Source organism: Ovis aries, chromosome 14 (assembly GCF_016772045.2).
Source record: "Ovis aries strain OAR_USU_Benz2616 breed Rambouillet chromosome 14, ARS-UI_Ramb_v3.0, whole genome shotgun sequence".
Classification (NCBI taxonomy): Eukaryota; Metazoa; Chordata; class Mammalia; order Artiodactyla; family Bovidae; genus Ovis; species Ovis aries.
Genome location: NC_056067.1, coordinates 63,641,079 through 63,664,557, shown reverse-complemented (window position 1 = coordinate 63,664,557; position 23,479 = coordinate 63,641,079). Strand labels below are relative to the sequence as shown.

The window sequence follows — 23,479 nt, the reverse complement described above, 5'->3', positions numbered from 1 at the left end:
CTGTTTGAGATAGCCAGTATGGTGCCACTAACCATGTGAGGCTGAATACATGCATGCTAAGGAAACTCAGTCATCTCCGACTCTTGCGACCCATGGACTGTAGCCGCCCAGGCTTGTGTGCATGGGATTCTCCAGGCAAGAATTCTGGAATCGGTTTCCATTCTCTTCTCCAGGGGATCTTCTCGGCCCACCGAACCCAGGTCTCTCACGTCTCTTGCAATGGCAGGCGGATTCTGCACCACTGAGCCTCTAGGAAAGCCCCCTCAGCTTTCTAAAAAGAACAAAGTCCTGACTTTTGAGAACAGGGATTGACTTGGAGGCCATTGTGCTTAGTGAAATAAGTCAGACAGGGAAAGAGGAATGCTGTATGTTTTCACTTATATGTGGAATCTAAACATCAAAATAGGGATTTCCTTGATGGTCCAGTGACTAAGACTCTGGGTTCGCAATGCAGGGGGTCCAGGTTGAATCCCTGGTCAGAGAACTAGATCCCACAAGCTACAACTAACAAGATACCACATTCCACAACTCAGATCTGATGCATCCAGATAAACAATAATAAGTGTTAAGAAAATAAAAATAGATGAACAAATATAACCAAAGAGAATCAGACTCACAGATTCAAAGAAGAAACTAGTGGTTACCAGAGGGGAGATGGGAGAGGGGTGGGTGTGAGGGGCAGCAAAGTCTGTAGAGTGGATTAAGAAACACCAACAACCATTTATGAAATAAATAACTCACAGGGTTATAATGTCCAGCACAGGGAATATAGTCAATATTTTATAAATTTTGTATTGTGTGTAATCTCTGAAAATACTGAATCACTATGTAATACACATGTAGCTAATATAATGTTGTAAGCCAACTATACATAAATTATTAACAATTGTTTCATTTTCAAGGAAATGAAAATGGCCATGCATACATAGAAAAGAAAATACAATATAGGAAAATCCATAAATTAAAAAAAATCATGAAATTAGCATTTTCCATAAAGACAGTTTTACTGTGGATGTCATAGAGATGGTTGAACATTAGAGATAAAATATAATGCTTGAAAAAATTTTAATATAGGAATGAAATAAGAAATTCTATGAAAATCATATCAAGAATGAAAACAGAAAATAATTCAGTGCCTCAAAGTCATAGCAGATTAGATATTGCGGCTTACATTTTTGGTAAACTTGGAAACGTAGCCAAAGGTAGGTTGGGTCAGAGGTTGTGGTTCAAGCAGTTATACAATCTGAAGAGACAGAACTGGCCTTAAAATTTTCCAGGAAGCCCAATTCCTCCCTCAGCCGGGGCCCCCACACTCTGCCTTTTTAAGGTAAGAAGAGCCTGTGTGAGTCACCTTTCCGTCCTGTGGTCAGCTTGCACACAATGTTAGTTTGGGCGTCATTATAACATCCTGTGTACTCTTCAGGTCTGCTGAGCTGCTGCCTCCTGCTCAGTAGAAGCAGCACCATGCTGTCCACCACCGTCAGCCTGGCATGTCTTGAGTCCTGGAATGAAACAAAGCCTGGTGCAAATATTGACCTGGAGGGCTGGGTCCACCTTAACAGAGAGCCCTGCCTCCACAGGGGTGAAGTGGATCTTAATGGTTGGGTTCATCAAGGCTGAGCACCGTCCTTGCCAACGAGGCCCATAGAACAGGCCGGGGGAGTAGAAGCCCAGGTCTGACATGAGATGGATTGTCGAGTCTTTCTTTCCAGGGTTCTTCTTGATCCAGAGCATCTGGGCGCAAGAGGGTGAGTCTTTCCCCCAAACCGTGGTTGCCATCCACCTCAAGTAGGACTCTCCTGTAATAAGAGGGGAGATGGCACAGAAGGTAGGGTGGTGGTCAAGCATGGGAAGTCATTATCATATAAGGGTGAGTCTTCTGGAAGTAGAAAATGGGAGGCCAGGGTGGCTTTGATGGTAGAGAGTCTGCCTGCAGTGAGGGAGACCTGGGTTTGATCCCTGGGTTGGGAAGATCCCCTGGAGAAGGAAATGGCAAGGTACTCCAGTATTCTTGCCTGGGCAATTCCATGGATACAGGAGTTTGGTGGGCTATAGCCCATGGGCTCACAAAGAGTCAGACACGACTGGTTGATTAACACTTTCAAGGAAATCTAGCCCCCAGTTCTGGCCCAGAGACCCTCCCCCAGACACTCTTCCCTCTGCTCAGCAGGCCCTATGGGCACCTACAGGAGACTGTGATGCTCAGAGCTGGGGTGACTGGGAGGGTCTGGTGTTATCTGTAGACTGAGGGAAAGCAGCAGGGCCAGGGACAACAGACCCTTGGAGGACATGTGATGGCTCCAGCTCTCCAGCAGTTCCATGAATAAGCATTGCAGAGAACTGCTGCTGCTGGCCTCCATTCAGAAGAAGGGGAGAACCTATGCCCTGCCCCCTGAGATTCCAGAAGGTTCTACCACAGACTCCATCATGTCCAGTGTTTCTCATGTGAGCTGACATCATTTCACTCACACAGGTTGTTCTTCCATTGGGTGTCTACTCCGTGTTGTTTTCTAAAACACATTTAACATCATCAACATCCAGGAAGAGTCTCTTAGTTGACACTTGCTCAACATTCTCAGGCTTCCCTGGTAGCTCAGTGGTGAAGAACCTGCCTGCAATGCAGGGGCTGCAGAAGATGGGGGTTCAGTCCTGGGGTTGGAAGATCCCCTGGAGAAGGAAATGGCAACACACTTCAGTATTCTTGCCTGGACAATCCCCATGGACAGAGGAGCCTGGCGGGCTACAGTCCATGGGGTCACAGGAGTCAGACACGGCTGAGCACACACACACACACGCTCAAAATTCTCAGCAGATGTTTTTGGTGTAGGGTGTGCTATGCCTCTGTGGTGTGGGAATCTCCATGCAGCATGGGTTCCCCTGGTTTGAAATGGAGCCTTAGAGATGTGGGAAAGGGGTGGGTCATCTGAGCCCAGGGAGGGGAAGGGGTTCCCCATTTTCTACTGTAAACCATGCATTCTTTTCCCCAAGGTGATCACTATAAGCCTTCCCTGTCAGCCTGGCCAAGCCCTGGGATTCCTCAAGGACAGCATGTGACCGTCAGGTCACTCCCCTCTTGGATTTGACAGGTTCAGGTGCACAAGGGTGATAGAACTGATGTCCCTGGGCTCCAGGCCATGATGTTCTGGAAGGACTTCCTTGTGGGCCCATGACTGTAGCACACGCAGGGACCTCCAGGCGGCATATTCTGGAAAGACTGCCTCGCGGCCCATGACTGAAGCACACGCGGGGACCACCAGGCATCATATTCTGGAAGGACTTCCTTGTGGCCCCGTGACTGAAGTATACGCAGGGACCCACAGGCATCATATTCTAGGACTTCCTCATGGGCCCGTGACTGAAGCACACGCGGGGACCACCAGGCCTCATATTCCGGAAGGAGTTCCTCGTGGGCCCGTGACTGAAGCACACTTGGGGACCCACAGGCGTCATGTTCACTACGGTCACCTCCCCCCTGCGTGGTCAGCACCCAGTGACCCCTGGAGACTGTGATCACAGGTCAGAGAGCTCTTGTCCAGAGAGGCCACCCATTGTCCCAGGCTCCCGGACCCCAGAGATTTTTGGTGGGAGTGTGAGTCAGGGTCCAGTCAGAACGACAGGAAGTGCTCCAGGCATTCTAGATAAAACGCTATTTAATAGAGGAAATTTGGCCTCGCTGTGGGCAGAATGATGGTGTGCCTTGATGCCCGCATCCTAAAACCCCAAATCTATGATTGCTACATCCCATTCCAAGGGAAATGAAACCGCATGTGGAACTAAGGTTGGTAAGCAGATGACCTTGAGACGAGGAGGTTTTCCTGCAGATGTTTCTGTGCTTTCGATCTCTCCCACTCTGAGCGGTCAGCCCCTCAGTGACCCTCTGGACATGGTGATGACAGGTGAGAATGTCAAGAGCTGGCATACAGACTGGATGTACCAGGATGTGGAAGCCCCAGGTGTTTGACAGAACTGTTGTCCCTGAGCTCCAGGCTGTAATGTTCTGGAAGGACTTCCTCATGGACCCCAAGAGTGTGGGAGATGAGAGTAGGGTGTTTTCACGGAGAGAAACTGACTTGGAGAGAGTTGCATCCGACAGACAAAGAAAGAGGAGAAACAAGTACAGACCACCTGTTATGACAGAAAAGACAGAGGCAGGGGCAGAGACAGAGGAACTCAGAGATGGAGATAAAGAGTGAAGTGAGAGACACAGACAGAAGGGCAGGGAGCAGAGAGGGTGCCCTTCCTCCCTGACTTTGCTCAGAGACCAGAAGCAGTATAGGAGCCTGGTTTCCACTTCAACTCCATACTCTCTTCTCTACTCAAAGAACCCAAGGACACACCATGTATCTGCCCAGGACTTCATGACCAGGTTGGTCTGTCTCAGGCTCTTTCCCCAGGAGGTTTAGTCCTCATGCCCCGGGTGACACACAGATACTGTGTTCACTCAGATGTGGCTTCGTTCCAGGTGGTTGATCCACACTGTGCCCCAGGACACCAGGTCCCTGGTGATGGAGCCAAATGCCAGCTCCTGTATGTTGTGTGTTTCATGGGTTCTCATGCTGTATGCTCAGGCCCACGTGCAACTTCACAACAAACGTTGTAAGATTATGGAGGTCAAAGCCCACAGAGAGATGGAATCAGAGAGAAAAGAGAGTCAACGGAATGCAGAGGCAGAAACACTGTTGAAGTGTGCACACACAGAAAATAAGCCAGAGGGACTGGGGCGGTGGGAAAAAATCTTTTTTTTTTTTTTTACCAGCTTCATTTTATTGTTGAGGAAATTGAAGTTAATTAAATTTCCTAAGGTTACTCATCTAGAAATAGATGAAAAGAAAAATCTTTAAGAAATAAAGGTAAATAAAAAGAAAAAGGGATAGTGAATTAATGAGAAAGAAGTGAGTGGACAGAGAAGCCCTAAAAATAAGAGACTTGGGAGGGTGGATGGGTGCAAAGATTGAGAAAGATGGTGATGTGTGGGCAGATAATAGGGATTACAAAAGAGAGCCAGGGAGACCGAGAAGCAGAGGAAGTCATGGAAGTGGAAATAGATGATAGACAGGCAGGTAAAGTGATGGATAAACATGTACATGGATGATAAAACAGATAGAGAGCTACGTACATAGAAAGGTAGATAGATGGTGGAACGATGGATGGATATATAGATAGATGATAAGATGGGTAGATGGAATGGTGGATGGAGATATAGACAGATTATAGAGTAGATGAATAATGCTGAAAGATAGAGACGAGGTAGAGAATGAGAGCCTCAGAATGAAAGAAGGCAGATCTAATCAACCAATCCAAGGAGAAGTAGAGAGAGCTAAAGAAAAATACAAGAAGGAAAAAAATTAGGAGGGAGGCAATTTCAGAGACCTAGAGAAAGTAGGAGAGAGGCAGGGGAGAATAAGAGCATGAAAGAGAGAGAGAGAGAGAGTTGAGAAGAACCGCGGGTGTGAATTCTCAGTTCAGGGGTGAAGGACACGGGATTCGGGAAGAGTCTGTCTCACGAAACTGCCTCTCCTCCTTCCATGTCTGTCCAGAAAACCCTCTCTCTAAGCCCAGGGGGGGCCCGTGGTGAGGTCAGGGTACAACGTGACCTTGGTGTGCATCTCCGAGAGCATCTTTGGCCAGTTCCATCTGCTCAGGGAGGGGGAGGACCCTTGGCACCCGCTCGCTGGAGGGCGGTCCCCCGGGGAGCCCTCCAGGCAGAGTTCCCTCTGGGTCCTGGGACCCCAGCCCACAGCGGGGTCTACAGGTGCTACGGCTCCTTCACTTGCTCTCCCTACTCGTGGTCAGACTCCAGCGACCCACTGTTCCTGAGTGTCACAGGTGAGGAACCTCTCCCTGGCCCATGCTTTGCTGTTTCCTGTTCAGTCGCTAAGCTGTGTCTAATTCTTTGCGATCTCGTGGACTGCAGCATGACAGAATCCTCTGTCCTTCACAATCCCCCCTTCATGGATTTCAACTTTGTCATGGTGAAGGGGCTTGTGTAACTCAATGAAACTATGAGCCATGTCATGCAGGGCCACCCAAGCCTGACGGGTCATAGTGAAGAGTTCCTACAAAACGTGGTCCCCTGGGGAGGAAATGGCAACTCACTGCAGTATTCCTGCCTCCAGAACCCCATGAAAAGTCCCACGCTTTACAATACACTAAATTACATTGCGGTGGCCCAAAATGCCGTTTGGCTTTTCCCATAATATCTTACTGTATCACTGAGCTCTATCTCAAGGGCTCCGTGCTGATGTCTAATAATGAGAAGGTAGAAAAAGAAATTAAGGAAACAATTCCATTCACCATTGCAACGAAAAGAATAAAATACTTAGGAATATATCTACCTAAAGAAACTAAAAACCCATATATAGAAAACTATAAAACACTGGTGAAAGAAATCAAAGAGGACACTAATAGATGGAGAAATATACCATGCTCATGGATCGGAAGAATCAATCAAGTGAAAATGAGTATACTACCCAAAGCAATTTACAAATTCAATGCAATCCCTATCAAGCTACCAGCCACATTTTTCACAGAACTAGAACAAATAATTTCAAGATTTGTATGGAAATACAAAAAACCTCGAAGAGCCAAAGCAATCATGAGAAAGAAGAATGGAACTGGAAGAATCAACTTGCCTGACTTCAGGCTCTACTACAAAGCCACAGTCATCAAGATAGTATGGTACTGGCACAAAGACAGAAATATAGATCAATGGAACAAAATAGAAAGCCCAGAGATAAATCCGCACACATATGGACACCTTATCTTTGACAAAGGAGGCAAGAATATACAATGGAGTAAAGACAATCTCTTTAACAAGTGGTGCTGGGAAAACTGGTCAACCACTTGTAAAAGAATGAAACTAGATCACTTTCTAACACCGCACACGAATATAAACTCAAAATGGATTAAAGATCTAAATGTAAGACCAGAAACTATAAAACTCCTAGAGGAGAACATAGGCAAAACACTCTCCGACATAAATCACAGCAGGATCCTCTATGACCCACATCCCAGAATTCTGGAAATAAAAGCAAAAATAAACAAATGGGATCTAATTAAAATTAAAAGCTTCTGCACAACAAAGGAAAATATAAGCAAGGTGAAAAGACAGCCTTCTGAATGGGAGAAAATAATAGCAAATGAAGCAACTGACAAACAACTAATCTCAAAAATATACAAGCAACTTATGCAGCTCAATTCCAGAAAAATAAACGACCCAATCAAAAATGGGCCAAAGGAAATAAAGTTTTGAGTCCTCTTTGGAGCCAGACTGTCCACAGCTGATTCAGGACAAGAACCTGGGTCTGACCCTCTAGAGCAGGCGATCAGACTGGGCAGAAAGAGAGAGCTGAGACCTCATATCTGGGCTGAGATATCTCCTGAGCCCGGCCTGGAGACATCGGCACTGGGTCCACGGAGGGGCCGCTACCTGCCCCAAGTCCATGGCCATGGGAACCCCGAGCGGCGGCAGCAGCCCCCTAGGGACCACATGCTGTTTGTCCTCTAGGGCCCCGTGGTCTCCTCATCTGTACAGGGCGGGGGCGGGAGCGGCTGGGCTCTCAGAGCTGCAAACATGCCTTCCATCCTCTCTGAGCTTCTCCTCCTCGGCCAGTTGTTCAGGGTAGGGAGGGCATCACGGGAGGGCATCACAGTAGGGCACAGGACGCCCACCCTGCCCCCAGGTCACAGGAACCACAGGGCCCAGGCAGCTGGAGGGGCCAGGGATCCTGATGGGGAGAGAATCAGCCTAACCTTTTGGTGGCAAATCTCTCACTTCCAGGGCTGAGTCTGGGCCAGAAACCACGAAGCCTGCAGGTGAGTCCTCACAGGGCTCTCGGGACCCATGTCTCACTTGAGCCCTGGGAACTTCTGGGTGGCGAGGTGGGGGCACTGGGATTCTAGAGTGATGCTGGAGAAACCTGGAAGGGCTCCTGAGCTGAGCTGGGGAGTGAGGGGTGGGGAGGTCCTGGGACTCAGCCTCTGACTTCCTTCCAGGGACCTTCCACAAACTCACCATCTGGGCTGAGACTCTGGAGCAGCTCAGGGTGCCCATGTGAATACAACGTATGCAGAGTTGGAATGTGAGAGTGAGCACATCAGGGAGTATGCTGCAGTTGGCCTGCACTATTTGGAGAAGGAAATGGTGATGCATTCCAGTATTCTTGCCTACAAAAACCCATGAACATTGGAGCCTGCCAGCCGACAGTCAATAGGGTTGTAAAGAGTTGGACATGGCTGAATGACTTCATTTTCTTTCATTTCATTTTAAAATTGATTTATTTTACTGGTTCCATTTTTAATCTCATCATATACATAGTTTATTGAATGTAGTTGACTTACAATATTTTAGGTGCACAGCAAGGTGATTTTCAGTTATACAAACACGACACATTATTTTTTAGATTATTCTCCTTTTTAGATTATTTCAAGATATTGACTATAGTTCCCGTGCTATACAGTAAATCTTTGCTGCTTGTTGCATATCTTTATCTTTTTAATTAGAAATCTAGCATTGTATTCATACTTCTATTTTTTAATTTATGGTATATTCCACCTCATGTTATGCTACACTGAGAGTGAAAGCATGATGCCAAAACCCCACCATGTCCACATTAAAGTAAATGGAAAACACTGGCAATGTTAATTGAGGGAGGAAATATTGAATTGCATTATGTTACTGGTGGGCTTTCCTGGTGACTCAGAGGATAAAGAATCTGCCTGTAATGCAGGAGACCTAAGTCGAACCCTCGATTGGGAAGATCTCCTGGAGAAGGAAATGGCAACCCACCCCAGCATTCTTGCCTGGAGAATCCCTATGGACAGAGGAGTCTGACAGGTTGCAGCCCATGGGATGACAAAGAATCAGACATCTCTGAGGGCCTAAACTATTCTCAAGGCTCTGAACTTAAGGGTTATAACACTTTCCCAATTGTATAGAGATAAAAAGTGGCAGAACAGACAGAACCTTTTGTCTTGTCATTAAAGGGACATTATGACCAAACCTGCATGGACAGCTTTGAGAACAAAGGATTCCAGGATTAAAAGATTTCCACAGTGGAGGGTACATAAGTATAGCTATGGCTGATCCATGTTGATGTATGGCAGAAACTAACAATATTGTAGTTGTCCTTAAACTAAAAGTAAATAAATTAAGCGGGGGAAAAAAGCTTGCACCAGGACTTTCCTGGTGGTTCAGTGGTTGGGAAATGCCTGCCAACGTGGGGGACACAGGCCCGAACCCTGGAATGGGAAGATTCCACATGCCTCGGGGCAGTTAAGCCCGTGGGCCACAAGCCCATGTGCTTAGAGTGGGTGCTCCACAACAAGAGAATCCCTAGCGATGAGAGACCCTGTGCCACAGCAAAGAGCAGCCCCCTTCCCACACCTAGAGAAAGCCTGTGCACAGTGACAAAGAGCCAGCACAGACACTAATTAGTTAATTAAAGCACTGCAACAACCAGCCACACCTCCTCCTCTTTTAGTTGTGTGTTTAAGTGTGAAAGTGTGAGTTCACACTTGGGTGTTTAATCTGTATTGTTCTCTCTTCTCCTTGGAATTTTCTTCCTCATGGGCTAGGGTTATTTTACATTCAATAAACACTGTTTGACTGTTCCTCTCACTCCCCAAAAAGCCCATCTAACTCAGGTAAGATGATTCTTTGGGGCACAAGTTCATGAAATCATTTGTCTGCTGGCTTTCAAAATAAAGTAACTACTCCTCTCCTGAAGACCTCATCGCTCTGTCCCTTGACAAGCAACATGAGGTTGGAATCAGAGCACATTCATGAGACATTAGCAGAGGTATCATTCATTTTATACATAATCCATAGACGTTACTCTCACAATTGATATCTGTGGTTTAAAAGAAGATACGCAGATGGCCAAGAGGCATCAAAAAAATGCTCAGCATTGCTAATTAGTACAGAAAAGCAAATCAACACTGCAAGGTGGTACCACCTCATGCCGATCCGAATGGCCATCATTAGACAGTTGATGAATAACAGATGCTGGAGAGGGTTTGGAGAAGAGGGAAACCCTCTTACACTGTTGGGGGAGTGTAAGCTGGTGCAGCCACTGTGGAAAACAGTACGAAAGTTCCTCAAAAAAAGTAAAAACAGAGTTTCCATAAGATCCAACAATTCCAGTCCTGAGCATACATCTGGAAAAAACTGTACCTTGAAAAGATTCACGCACCTCTGTGTTGATACAGCAAAACTTACAATAGCCAAGACATGAGAACAGCCTAATTGTCCATGGAGAAATAAATGGATAAATAAGATGTATATGCTTATACACACAGAGAATGGAATACCACTCAGACATTTAAAAAATGAAATCACGCCATCTGCAGCCGCATGGATGGACCTGGAGATTAACATATTAGTGGAAGTAGACAGAAAGAGAAAGACAATTTTCATGCGATATGACACGTATGTGGAATCTAAAAGGAACATATCAATGAAACAGGAAGAGACTCACAGACATAGAGAACAGGCTTGTGGTTGCCAAGGAGGGATGGACTGGGAGCTTGGGATGAGCAGATGAAATCTATTTACACACAGAATGAGTAGTGAGCTCCAATTAACATAAATAAATTTAAATTCTAAAAAAATACAACTTCTCTATTTAAAAAAGAAAGGAATGAGGTCTTACAGTATGGCACAGCGATTTCTATCCAGTTTCTTGCCATAAATCATAACGGAAAAGAATATAAATGTCCAGCTGAATCAATTTGCTGTACAAATATTGTAAAAAATTAGCCTCCAATTAAAATAAATAAATTTCTATTAAAAATAATAATAAAATAATAAATAATAAATAAAAGCTTTTAATTAAAAATTTTTGGTTTATATATCTGCAATAAAACATTATATGGCAATAAAAATGCACAAACTGAAATGACAAAGAATACAGATCATTCTGAAACATGATATTAAGTAAATAAAAGGACATTTTAAGAAGGGTGACTATACCATTACTCCATTTCATTCATAATGATCAAGAGGAGACCAGACTTATTACTTACGGAGCATCACTAATCTTACTGACCCCTACCCGCAGCACAATTGTGTGGAATTACAGCCCTTATTGAGGTTCTTTCCTGTCTATGAACAACAGTTGAACTGGGTGTATGTCTGCCCTTGGAGTCCAGAAGCAGCTGGGCCATTTTGTCCCAGTTTGGAGTTGATTGTTGTGGACACGCCCCTCACTCAAGCATTCTGGAGCTTGGAAGTCTCTACCTGACATATTTTGTGTTCATCTGAGTATCTAGGAAGCAAGGTGGTCCACCTTTTCAGGCAGAACAAATCCCCCGCTGCAAAAAACACCACAGTCATCTTTACACACATTATCTTTGTGTACATGTGTGGTCCTTGGATTGGAAAGGGAGGAAGAGAGAGAGAGACAGAGAGAGTGTTGTGTGTGCAAAGTCTCCACTCACAGTCACAAAATAATTTCAGATGAAGAAGAGTCAGAGAATCACAAATATCACATGATATCGCTTACTTGTGACATCTAAGAAAATGAACTTATTTACAAAACAGACTCAGAGAGAAGGAACTTACGATTACCAGGAGGGAGAGTGTCAGGGAGAGGTTCTATGGTAAGTTTGGGATTGACATACACACATGGCTATATTTTAATGGATGACCAACAAGGGCGTACTGTATAAAACAGAGAATTCTACTTAATATTCTGTAACTACCTAAGTGGGAATAGAATTTGAAAAGCAAGAGATGCATGTATATGTATAACTGAATCACTTTGCAGTACACCTGAAGCTAACAGTTAGTTCCTTAATCACATATATTACAATGTAGAATGTTTTCATGTTTTCAAAGAGCCATAATACGCATGTCTGGTCCTCCATAAGAATGCACAATAAAAGTCTCTATAATGAGTCTTTAGTTGGCACAACCTGCACTGAGCCTGACATACGAGGTGGGAGCATGTGATTTCTCTTCTGTGAAGAGTTAAGGTGAGTGAGATTTATCATGAGCTTGGGAAAAGCTTCCTGCGTGCTATACACTGAATCCCAGTTACTACTTCCTAAAGGCAGCAAGATCTGTTTGAATCCTCTTAGGTTTACAGTGTTTAGGGAAACAAAAAGTGACGATCGGGTCATGAGGTGTGCTCAGTGATGCGGCTCAGGTCAGACTTCCATCCCTGGCGTGAGAAGAGGCTGGCCATCTTCCCATGTGACCTGAGCCAGGCTGACTGTACCAACAATACCGCCCGCCTTCCGCATCCTGTGACTCTGTCAGCTTTGCTCAGTTCTGCCTCCTGTCTCACAGAAGCAGAGCCACGTGCCCCACACTCCTCAGCCTCCTGAGTCTCGGTGAGTCCAGAAGACATGGTCAGAGAGGGTTATGGTGGAGATTAGAAGATCTTCACACCACTGACCAGGTTCCCTGGATGAGGGTGCAAGGAGCATGGGGTCCATCAGGACAAGCCATCTCTGACGTGGTTTTCCTTCTAGGATTCAGTGTGAGTCTGAGGATCTGGGCAGCCATAGGTGAGTCCTCCCCATCCCTTATTTCTCTGTTGAGCAGAGCAGTTGGGGCTGATGCAGATGCCACTGGGGGCTGGGGTGAGACCCCTGTCAGTACAGTGAGAGCCGCGTGCCCTGTGGATCCCAGGTCCTCCTATTGACCTTCATACTCATCTTCACTCTCCCCAGAGGTGATCCCAGCTCTGGACTCTGGACCTGAAGGCACAGTGTGAAGTCTGGGAGCCGGGAGTTAGGCTCACTAAATGCCATTTCTGTCATGAGAGGGGAGCAAGAGGCTGCAGCCCACAGACCCTCCCCTACATGGTGGCTCATGGCATCTCCAACCGGCCCTTAACAACAGGATCTGCAGGGCTGCCCGCTAGACCTGACCCCAGGGAAGGGTCTGGCTATCAGGCAGGGCCTCCTGGACCTTCTCACACATTTGATGTAGTTTGGCTACAAAGGAGCCAGGGTCAAGGTTCACTTCCTTCTTTGCAGGCAAGTGGCTTTCTCACTGCTTAGTTGTGTTAATGTTAGTTGCTCGTGTCCGACTCCTTTCGACCCCACGGACTGTAGCTCACCAGGCTCCTCTGTCCATGGGATTCTCCAGACAAGAATATGGAGGGGGTTGCCATTTCCTTGACCAGGGGATCTTGCCAACTCAGGGACTGAACCCTGCTCTCCTGCATTGCAGGAAAATTCTTTACCATTTTGAGCTATAACAAATGCAACAAGAAAGTCCTTTTGCTTCTTGTCCAGAATCAATTTTTCTGTAGTGTTTTATTTTGCCTTCATTGTGCAGCTTGCAGGATCTTAGTTCCCTGATCAGAGATTCAACTCGGGCCCTTGGCAGAGAAAGTACCAAGTCCTAACCACTGGACTGCCCAGGAATCCCTAGTTTTTTTGTGGTTTGAGGGAAAGTTTTTCATTTTGTCAACCCAAGGAGTGATTCATGTCCTGAGAATCTCTGTGATGTCTGTCCTGCGTTGACTGTGTCTCTGTCTGTCCTCAAGCCCCAGGTGTCCTTGAGCATCTGGGTGAGGCACTTTAGGGGAGGAGAGTTTAAAGAATTAAGGGGAAGCCCACCCATGAGGGCAGTGGGGAGAGCTGACCATTCCTATTTTCTTCTCAAAGGCTGTGTCTCCTTCTCTCCTAGGTAAATATGAGAAGCTGTCTTTGTCCGCCTGGCCAAGCCCTGTGGTTCCCTTAGGACAGGGTGTGACTCTTCGATGTCACTCCGTTCTCCACTTAAGAGATTCAGACTGTTCAAAACAGACAGGAGAAGGCATTTACCCAAGGTCCAGGGAGATCATTTCAACAACTTCACCCTTGGCCCAGTGACCAGAGAACATGTCGGCTCCTGCATGTGTTCTGGAGCTGACTGGTCCACACCCAGTGACCCCCTGCAGATTGTGGTCACAGGTAGGAGGGGTCAGCCCAGCCTGGGACACGGTGCCTGCAGGCAATGCTACCCTAGGTCCACGTGACCGTGCAACCCAAGACTTCCTCAGGATCCCCAGCCAGGACTGGACCAGGGACAGAGAACCCACTCTGAGAGTTTAAACTCAGGGTGTTGAATAGAGGGATGGGGCGACCCAGTGCAGGAAGGAGGAGCCTCCCTAGGCATTAGTTAGACAGGATGCTGCCACTGCCTGCCAGCAGGGAGGATGGGGAAAGACCCTGATCCAGCACCTGCCACCCAGTAGGGAGCTGTAATCCCATATGAAGGAGCTGGAGCCCCAGGTAAGGAGCCCCAGGAATGCCTCCAGAGGCATGAGGTGGGGTCACAGGTGGGGAAATGTTCCCCTTTTTCTCCATCTGCATCCCAACGTCCTGCAGTCACCACCCACATTCTAGATGAGTGTGAAGGGAGCCAGGGTATGCATCCTCAGGCCCACCCCAGCCCCCACCACGCATATTAGGGATGGGATGAAGCTGAGAGCATGGCAACCAGCTCCAGTATTCTCAACTGGAGAATCCCGTGGGCAGAGGAGCCTGGCTGGCTATAGTCCATGGAGTTGCACAGAGTCGGACTCAACTGAAGCGACTGAGTATACATGCATGAACCTGAGAGCAGACCCAGCAGCTGAAGAGTTTCAAATGAGCACAGAGGAGGCTGAGATCTTGAGAAAGAGAAGCATGAGCCAGAAAGAAGAGCATGAGCCAGAGCCCGAGAACAAGGCTAAAGAGAACGCAACTGGACACACAGGAAGGGTGGTTGACTCTGCTGGTAAATGGGGAGGAGTTTTGCACCTTCAGATGTCAGGGGAAGCACTGAGGTTATTCACTGAAGCTCACAACCTCTTTGCTCCTTGGCGTGTTCCCCAAACCTGCCAACTCAGCCCACCCAGGGCCCCTCGTGCAGGTGGGACAGAATATGACCCTCTGCTGTCACTCACTGCTGTGGTTTGACAAGTTTATCCTGCACCAAGAAAACAGCACAGAGCTATTCCAGAGATGTGGACAGATGCTCACTGGTGGGTATGCCGCAGCTGACTTTGTCATTGGCCCCATGACTTTGGCGAGTGTAGGCACCTACAGAGCTACGGTCTCTCAGACGCTCCCCCAATGAGTGGTCAGCCCCCAGTGACCCTGTGGATATCGTGATCACAGGTAAGTGTGGCTCGACCAGTCCCTTCTGCTCTCTGTGTCACAGAAGGTCTGGTGTCCAGTCCAGCATCAGTACCGGGAGTGAATGACTGGCGTGCAGAGACACTCACAAACTCAGGAGAGGGAACAAACCAGAGAGAGGAGGTGTGAAAGTGGAAGGGCAATGAGAACAGAGTCCCTGCCGAGTGCTAAGGGGAAGACACAGCCGGTGACAGAGAGAAGGAGCGAGAACGTGAAAGAACGACCCACGGAGACAAATGCACCAGAGCAGGGACACAGGCAGTTCCCCGCTCAGGCAGCCAACGATGGGTACTTAAGGGGTGGGTTTCCCACTTTCATGTCAGAGCTCCCTTCCTCTGTCAGCAGCACATGTGGTAACCAGACGCCCTGCAGTCCAGCCCCTGGGTGACCGAGATGGAGGTCGACACCCTGAAGTTGCTCAGCCTCTTGGTTTAACGTGTCCTTCTACACAAAGAGGGGGGAGTGGTCCCTCCAACCCTCCCCGCTAAAGAGTCCCTTCCAGCCCCTGGGGGTGGGCAGGGCAGCGCTGAACACGCCCTCAAGAAAGAGGTGGTCAAAGATCAAATGAGATTCTGCAATGTTCAATCCATAAGCTCCTCTTCTGGGTCAATGCCACGTTTTCTGATGTTCCCAGCAGTAGTTAGTAGTCTGTTTATTTAGTTAGTACTCTGTTTATTTCAAGAGAACAGCACATCTGGTTGATTTTTAAAATTTATTTCATCTTATTTATGTTTATTGAAGCCTAGTTGAATACAGGTGTTGTTAATTCCTATTGTATAACAGAGTGATTCAGTTATTCATATACATATATTCTTTCTTTAAAAAAGGACATTAAATGACAATCCATTCTTAAAATTATTTACTTTTTTAAAAGGATTTTAAATGACACTCCATTTTTAAAGTTGTGTGAAGTTTTCCCTGTGCCGGGTATCCCTTGCTGTGGGGCTTTCTCTCCTGGCGGTGGGCGGCCTTCTCACTGCAGTGCCTCTCTTGTTGCACACTTCTGAGTTTAGTCCTCTATGTAGGACTAGAGTTACTTTGTGCTCTGAGATAAAGGTCTGCTCCTTCCAGGTCTGTCCAAATCCCTCTCCCTCATGGCAAGGGGGCCCAGTGGTGAGGTCAGAGGAGAACATGACCTTGGTCTGCAGCTCCGAGAGCGCCTTTGGCCAGTTCCATCTGCTCAGGGAGTGGCGGAACCTTGGGCGCCCGCTCGCTGGAGGGCAGGGCCCCCGCAGAGCACTCCAGGCAGGGTTCCCTCTGGGTCTCTGACAGCCCACAGTGGGGTCTACAGGTGCTACGGCTCCTTCTCTCACTCTCCCTACTCGTGGTCAGACTCCAGCGACCCACTGTTCCTGTCTGTCACAGGTGAGGAACTGCTTCCTGGCCCATGCTTTGTTCTTCTTGTTCAGTCACTTTGTTGTGTCCAACTCTTTGCCACCCTGTGGACTGCAGGACGACAGACTCCTCTGTCCTTCACCATCTCCTCCTCATGGATCACAGCCTTGTAGTGGTGAAGGGGTCTTTGTACCTCTGGGAAGCTATGAGCCAGTCGTGCAGGGCCACACAAGACAGATGGGTCATAGTGAAGGGTATTGACAAAAGGTGGTCCCCTGGAGGAGGAAATGGCAACCCACTCCAGTATTCTTGCATTGAGAACCCATGAAGAGTCCCATGTTTACAATACACTAAATCACATTGTGGTGGTCAATAAGGCCGTTTGGCTTTTTCCATAATATCTTACTGTATCACTGAGCCCCTTCTCAAGCTCTCCATGCTGGCGTCAGGGGAACTTAGGGCTTCTGGGGGAAATGGAGGCAATGAGAACCAGAGAGGAAGAGAGATGGTAGATGGCATCTCAATCCTCTTCCACCCCCTGTATAGATGCTCCACAGCAGAGTCCTGTCTACCCAGGCAAATACAGAAAAGGGTCAGGGTAGAGCCAGGAGGAGGAGAGGCTGGGCTCATTCGGGAGGGTCCGAGATTGCAATGTACACTTGCTCTTAATATTTTCCCAGTAGAACCTCTGACACACAGGTGACTTTCCAATGAAGGAGCATTGCTACTCATTCCCAGAGCAGAGAGGATATCTCTTGCTTACAGCTGTCTTTCACCACCAGGCATATCCTTCCCACCTCCTTCCACCACCTCTTCACCAGGATGGAGGGTCTACTCAACACATTCACTGTGAGGGACCACAAGCTCTCCCATACCCCATTAGTGCTCTGAGGGATGAGAGAGTCAAGGACAGGCAGGAGGTCAACCTTCCAGAAACAAGAGTCCTCCTTTGGTGGGGCGAGGAAGGTTACTGTTCACCCCTCCGGCTTTTCTCCCCTAGGATCCACTACAAGTACTTGCCCATCAACCATGGATCCACACACCACAGAAGGTAAGGAAGACTAATCTCCTATCTCAGAAAATTTCTGAGAAGACAGAGGGTTCCTGTGTGAGTGTTGGTTCTACCACCTCCCAGCTCTGTGACTTTGGGCTCCTCAACGTCCCTGTCATGTCAGCATTTGAGATCATGGTCTGTATTAGAACCAGAGGGGGTATTGAGTTTCTAATTCCCTGGGACTGGGAATTTGTAAACTGAACAAAGCGAGCACAGTGACTTGATCCCATGCTTAAGGGAGATGCTCACCCTCGCTCCACCAGCATCTTTGGGGAAGATGTGTGGACAAGCGGAGAATTTTAGGGAGCACCTTCAGTATGTGCCATTCCTCTGCTAGTGTTTTATGAACTAAACATCCCACAGTTCAGAAGTGTCGTGTCTTCTTGAGGATTCCATTCCAGGTCTATGTGGATGGAGGGGGAAATATATGGAGGATAAAGAAGTCCCACTGATGCAAAAGCACCATGCCTTGTCACATGGGCAGCAGAGAAAAACTGCATCAGTGCCGGGGGACCTGGTTTCAGACCGCTGCTGGTCTTGCATGGCCTCTTTACTTCATCCACTGCTAGCATCTCTCCTGGATGCTTTAGTACGTCCTGGGAAGTGGAGACCATATTGATCAGGTTGAGAGCTGCTGACACAGTTTAACACAAGGATACAACAACTCCTGTGTGTAGGGGCAGGGTGTATGCAGTGAATAAGCAGACCTTCTTCCGTTGATTGTTGGCAGAAGCACGGCCTCCTCAAGGCCACTCCAGCCAGCTGCACCTTCTCCTTTGGCTCTCCGGATCCTTCATCTATACCAGCATCTTGCTCGTTGTTCTTGTCTGTCACTGGTTACCCATAAAGTAAGTATGAAGAGCCAAAATGTCACTGATGTTCTACCCACAGTCGTTAAGTGAGAAGGAGGGAAGCATAGCCTCATGTGACCCAGGGGGAGATGGGCTCATAGCAGAGAATGGCGTTTTTACTTCCTGTAGGTTAAAAACTGATTTCCATTGTTGTAATCCCTGAGGGAATATCTTCCAGAGGGCAATGGAACCATGTTCTTTTTATGAAAATGTGTGTTAATTAATTAATTGATTTATTTTTTACTTTACAATATTGTATTGGTTTTGCCATACATCAACATGAATCCGCCATAGGTATGCATATGTTCCCCATCCTGAACTCCCCTCCCTCCTCCCTCCCTGTACCAGCTGCATCAGGTCTCAGCTGCAGCATGGGGGATCCTCATTGCAGTGCTGGGGTGAATTGGAAGGCTCCAGAGCTCGCGGGCTCAGCAGTTGCAGCATTGAGGATAGTTGCTTCAAGGCATGTGGGATCTCAGTTCTCCTACCAGGGACAGAACCCACACTCTCTGCACTGGAAGGTGGACTCTTAATCCCTGGGCCACAAGGATCATTCCGAGCCCTGTTCTTCCCTTCAACCACAGCCATCTGTTCTTCTCCCCTTTATGATCTTGGGAATCTGCTGATATGCATTAGAGGATGGTCTGTAACAGAAGATGTAGGATGGGCTCTGTGGGTTTGTGCAGATTCCTGTGAGAGTCCATCAGTGGCTGGGCTTATATATGGGATTTTTTTTTTTAACTTAGTGGAGTAGACAGACTCAGCAACCTGGGGCACACCCCTGCTTTTTTGGCTTTTATGTCCCCACCAAAGATATGGAGGTCTAGAAGAATCACCCCCACCCCAAAAGCCTTGACTCTCTTCCATTCACAGATGTTGCCGTCACGGAAGGAGAGCCCAAGGAAGACACAACAGTGAATGGCGAGGTGGATCCTCCCAGCCAAACCCTTGCCATAGCCCGAGCCCCTCCAATGGCCAATGCTCCAGCCTCGGAAGATCGCACTTCATTCCATATTGCACATCTCCTTCCTCTCAGGACCCATCAGCAGAGGATGTGATATTCGTCCACTTGAACCACAGGACCCTCTCTGAGGGACTGTTCACTCCTACTCCCCTGAGCCCCATGCCCCTCTTCACCGAGACCAGTATCTATGAGGAATTTGATGTAAACAAAGAACATGCTGACCCTGACCTGGCCCCATCCTTTGAGCACACAGAGTGTTATAAATTGAAGAGCTAGATCTCTTTTTAAAGGGGTTCCTCCGTGGGCACTCCTTCTCCTCCTCCAAAGCAGCCCAGCAGCTCTGAAGTTAAAAGTGGAGTCCAAGAATTATAGGATCGTCTTCAAAAATCCCACCACCTCTTTAGTACTCCCCTTGCTATTCTAATACTCTATTTCAACTATCTAACCTTTTGGGAGAAGGTATTCTAATCCATTTCACATACAGGGTAGGTTACCATGATCATCCTGCTTTTTTGAAAATTCCAGTAAAGCATAAAAATTTGCAAGTTGAGTCTTCAAATTATTCAGTTTTAAATAAAAGAAAGCCAATTAAAAAAAACCTCTGTTCAGTAATAGTTTACAAGGATAAACTTGTTTATAAGACAGAAACAGACTTGTAGACTTGGAAAACAAACTTAGAGTAACATAGGGGAAGGATGGGGGGAGAGATGGATTGGGAGTTTAAGATTAACATGTGCACCTGCTATATTGAAAACAAAATGCTTTCCATGAAATAATAATCAAAGCAATGCAAGTTGGCCAAATAAAAAGATAAAGTATATTCTGTTTGAGATATCCAGTGTGGTGCCACTTGCCACATGAGGCTGCGTGTTTGCGTGCTACGGCGATTCAGTTATGTCCGACCCTTTGCGAAGCCATGACGTTTTGTAGCTCGCTAGGCTCCTCTGTGCATGGGATTCTACAGGCAAGAATCCTGGAGTGATGGCCATTCCCTTCTCGAGGGGATCTTCTTGACCCAGGGATCGAACCCACGTCTCTCATGCCTCTTGCATTGGCAGGCAGATTCTTTACCACTGAGCCATCCGGAAAGGAACATCAGACTTTTCCCAGCCATGTTCCCGGAGGGTACTGTCGTTCCAGGGGTAGAAACAGGACAGTATCCCCCTCAGTCTGGATCTGCACTGGCTGATAAAGTACTTACCCAGCCTCATGGTACAGACCGTGACTCTACAGGTATATGAAGTGAAACATTCAGTTCTTCAGTCACACCCACCACGTTTCAAGTGCTCAGTAGCGTCATGTGGCCAGGTGCCATGGTGTGGACAGAGCAGATGTTAAAAAGTCCCGTCATCACAGAGAATTCTAGTGGACATTCCACTTCAGATCACTGAGGGCTGCAGGGGAACACGTGCCCAGGGAGGCTTTGCACGTGTTGTGTTCATCCATCGATATTTGCATGTTTTGTCTTTTTTGCTTCTTTTCACCAAAGCCAAGGATTTGAGATCATGCGCCTTTTAAGTTATCAACTGGTGGCACAATGTGGCTTGGCTCAACCAAGCGGAGGGCTGAACAGGATAACACCATGAAGACCCCGGTGTGAAGTGAGGTGGCAAATGGGGTGAAAATCAAGCTCCTCAGAGACTTATGCTCATTGACTCTCTGTGTGATGTCTCTCCTGGCTTAGAACTAAACCGCCCAATACCTCTTTTACCAAGAAATGTCACGATAACTTAAAGTGAAGACATTCTGGGGCTCACATGTTGCTACTGTCACTGTTTCCATTTTTCTCCTAATATCCTTTTTTTTCTTTTTTTTTTTTTTGGCCTCTAGGTGCAGGGACCAGATGTCATGATCTTCATTTTTCTGAATGTTCACAGTGTAGACATGAACCCAAGTTACTCTCATATATCTTCTTTTAAAAAAAATATTTGAATGTTAGCATTTGATGCCCGCATTCAGCAGAACCTGAATTCTTCAAGCACCTACAGAAGATGGGTTTACTGGGTCATGGGTGTATTTCTGCTCTGTGGCACCAATGTCTAGTACAGAGTAGGTGCTCTGCAATAATTTATGAACTGACTGAAGACGAGAAGTAAATTCCATTTCTGGAGGGGACTGAGAAAATAAAGTTCTGAGTCCTATTCAGAGCCAGACTATCCAGGGCCGCTTCAGGACAAGAAACTGGGTCCCACCCTCTAGAGCAGGCGATGAGACTGGGCAGAAAGAGAAAGAGCTGAGACCTCAGGTCTGGGCTGAGATGCCTCCTGAGCCCTGCCTGGAGACATCAGCGCCGGGTCCATGGAGGGGCCTCCCCCTGTTGTGAGTCCATGGCTGTGGGAACCCCGAGGGGCAGCGCAGCCCACCCAGGGACCACATCCTGTTTTTCCTCTTAGGGCCCCGTGGGCTCCTCATCTGTACAGGGCGGGGGCGGGGGCGGCTGGGCGCTCAGAGCTGCAGACATGCCTTCCATCCTCTGTGAGCTTCTCCTCCTCGGCCAGATGTGCAGGGCAGGGAGAGGACCGCAGGAGGGCACGGGACACCCACCCTGCCCCCAGTTCATGGGAACCTCAGGGCTGAGACAGATTGAGGGGCCAGCGATCCTGATGGGAAGAGAATCAACCCAAGCTTTTGGTGGCAAATATTTCACTTGCAGGGCTGAGACTGGGCCAGAGGCCCCCGAACCCTGCATGTGGGTTCTCCCAGGTCTCCTGGGACCCATATCTCACTTGAGTCCCAGGGATTTGGTGGGGGGCAAGGTCAGGACACTGGAATTCTAGAGTGATGCTGGTGAAACCTGGAAGGGCTCCTGAGCTGAGCTGGGAAGTGAGGGGTGAGGAAGTCCTGGGACTCAGCCTCTGACTTCCTTCCAGGGACCTTCCACAAACTCACCATCTGGGCTGAGACTCTGGGGCAGCTCAGGGTGCCCATGTGAATACACTGTATGCAGAGTTGGAATGTGAGAGTGAGTACACAGACCATCAGGGAGTATGCTGCAGTGGCCTGCACTATTTGGAGAAGGAAATGGCAATGCATTCCAGTATTCTTTCCTGGAAAATCCCACAGACATTGGAGTCTGCCAGCCTACAGTCCATAGGGTTGCCAAGAGTCAGACATGACTGAGTGACTTCATTTTCGTTTAAAATTTATTTATTTTACTGGTTCTATTTTTAATCTCATCATATACATATTTTATTGAAGTGTAGTTGACTTACAATGTTTTAGGTGCACAGCAAGGTGATTTTCAGTTATACAAATACGCATACATTATTTTTCAGATTATTTTCTACTTTAGGTTATTACAAGATATTGACTATCGCTCCCCATGCTATACAGTAAATCTTTGTTGTTTGTTGCATATCTTTTTATCTTTAATGAGAAATCTAGCATTGTATTCATACTTCTATTTATAAATTTATGGTGTATTCCACGTCAGTGTTATGCTGCACTGAGAGTGAAACCATGATGCCCAAATCCCACCATGTTCACATTCAAGTAAATGGAAAACAATGGCAATGGTAATTGTGGGAGGAAATATTGAATCTCATTATGTTACTGGTGGGCTTTCCTGGTGACTCAGATGATAAAGAATCTTCCTGCAATGCAGGAGACCTGAGTTGATCCCTCGGTTGGGAAGATCTCCTGGAGAAGGAAATGGCAACCCATGCCAGCATGCTTGCCTGGAGAACCCCCAGGGACGGAGGAGCCTGGCAGGTCGCAACCCATGGGATCACAAAGAGTCAGACACGACTGAGGGACTAAACTATATCCAAGGCTCTGAACTTGAAAGGTATAGTACGTTCCCATTTGTAGAGAGATAAAAAGTGGCAGAACAGACAGAACCTTTTGTCCTGTCAGGGGCTTAAAGGGACATTATGACCAACCCTGCATGGACAGCTTGAAGAACAAAGGATTCCACATTAAAAGATTTCCACAGTGGAGGGGATGTAAGTATAGCTATGGCTGATCCATGCTGATGTATGGCAGAAGCCATCACAGTATTGTAATTGTCCTTTAATTAAAAATGAATAAATTTAGGGGAAAAAAGCTTGCAACAGGACTTCCCTGGTGGTCCAGTCAGGAATCTGCCTGCCTATGTGGGGGACATGGGCCCTATCCTGGGACCGGGAAGATTCCACATGTCTCGGGGTAGTTAAG

General features: G+C 47.3%; 1 long non-coding RNA gene across 1 annotated transcript; it reads left to right on the top strand.

The window, feature by feature from the left end:
* The first annotated feature begins 1,405 nt into the window (after positions 1–1,405).
* LOC114117945 (uncharacterized) lies at positions 1,406–22,679 on the top strand. Its single transcript, XR_009596240.1, has 5 exons — positions 1,406–1,748; positions 2,989–5,826; positions 17,456–17,506; positions 18,240–18,357; positions 19,234–22,679. It is a non-coding gene; the product is annotated as an uncharacterized LOC114117945 (long non-coding RNA).
* Positions 22,680–23,479: the final 800 nt, after the last annotated feature.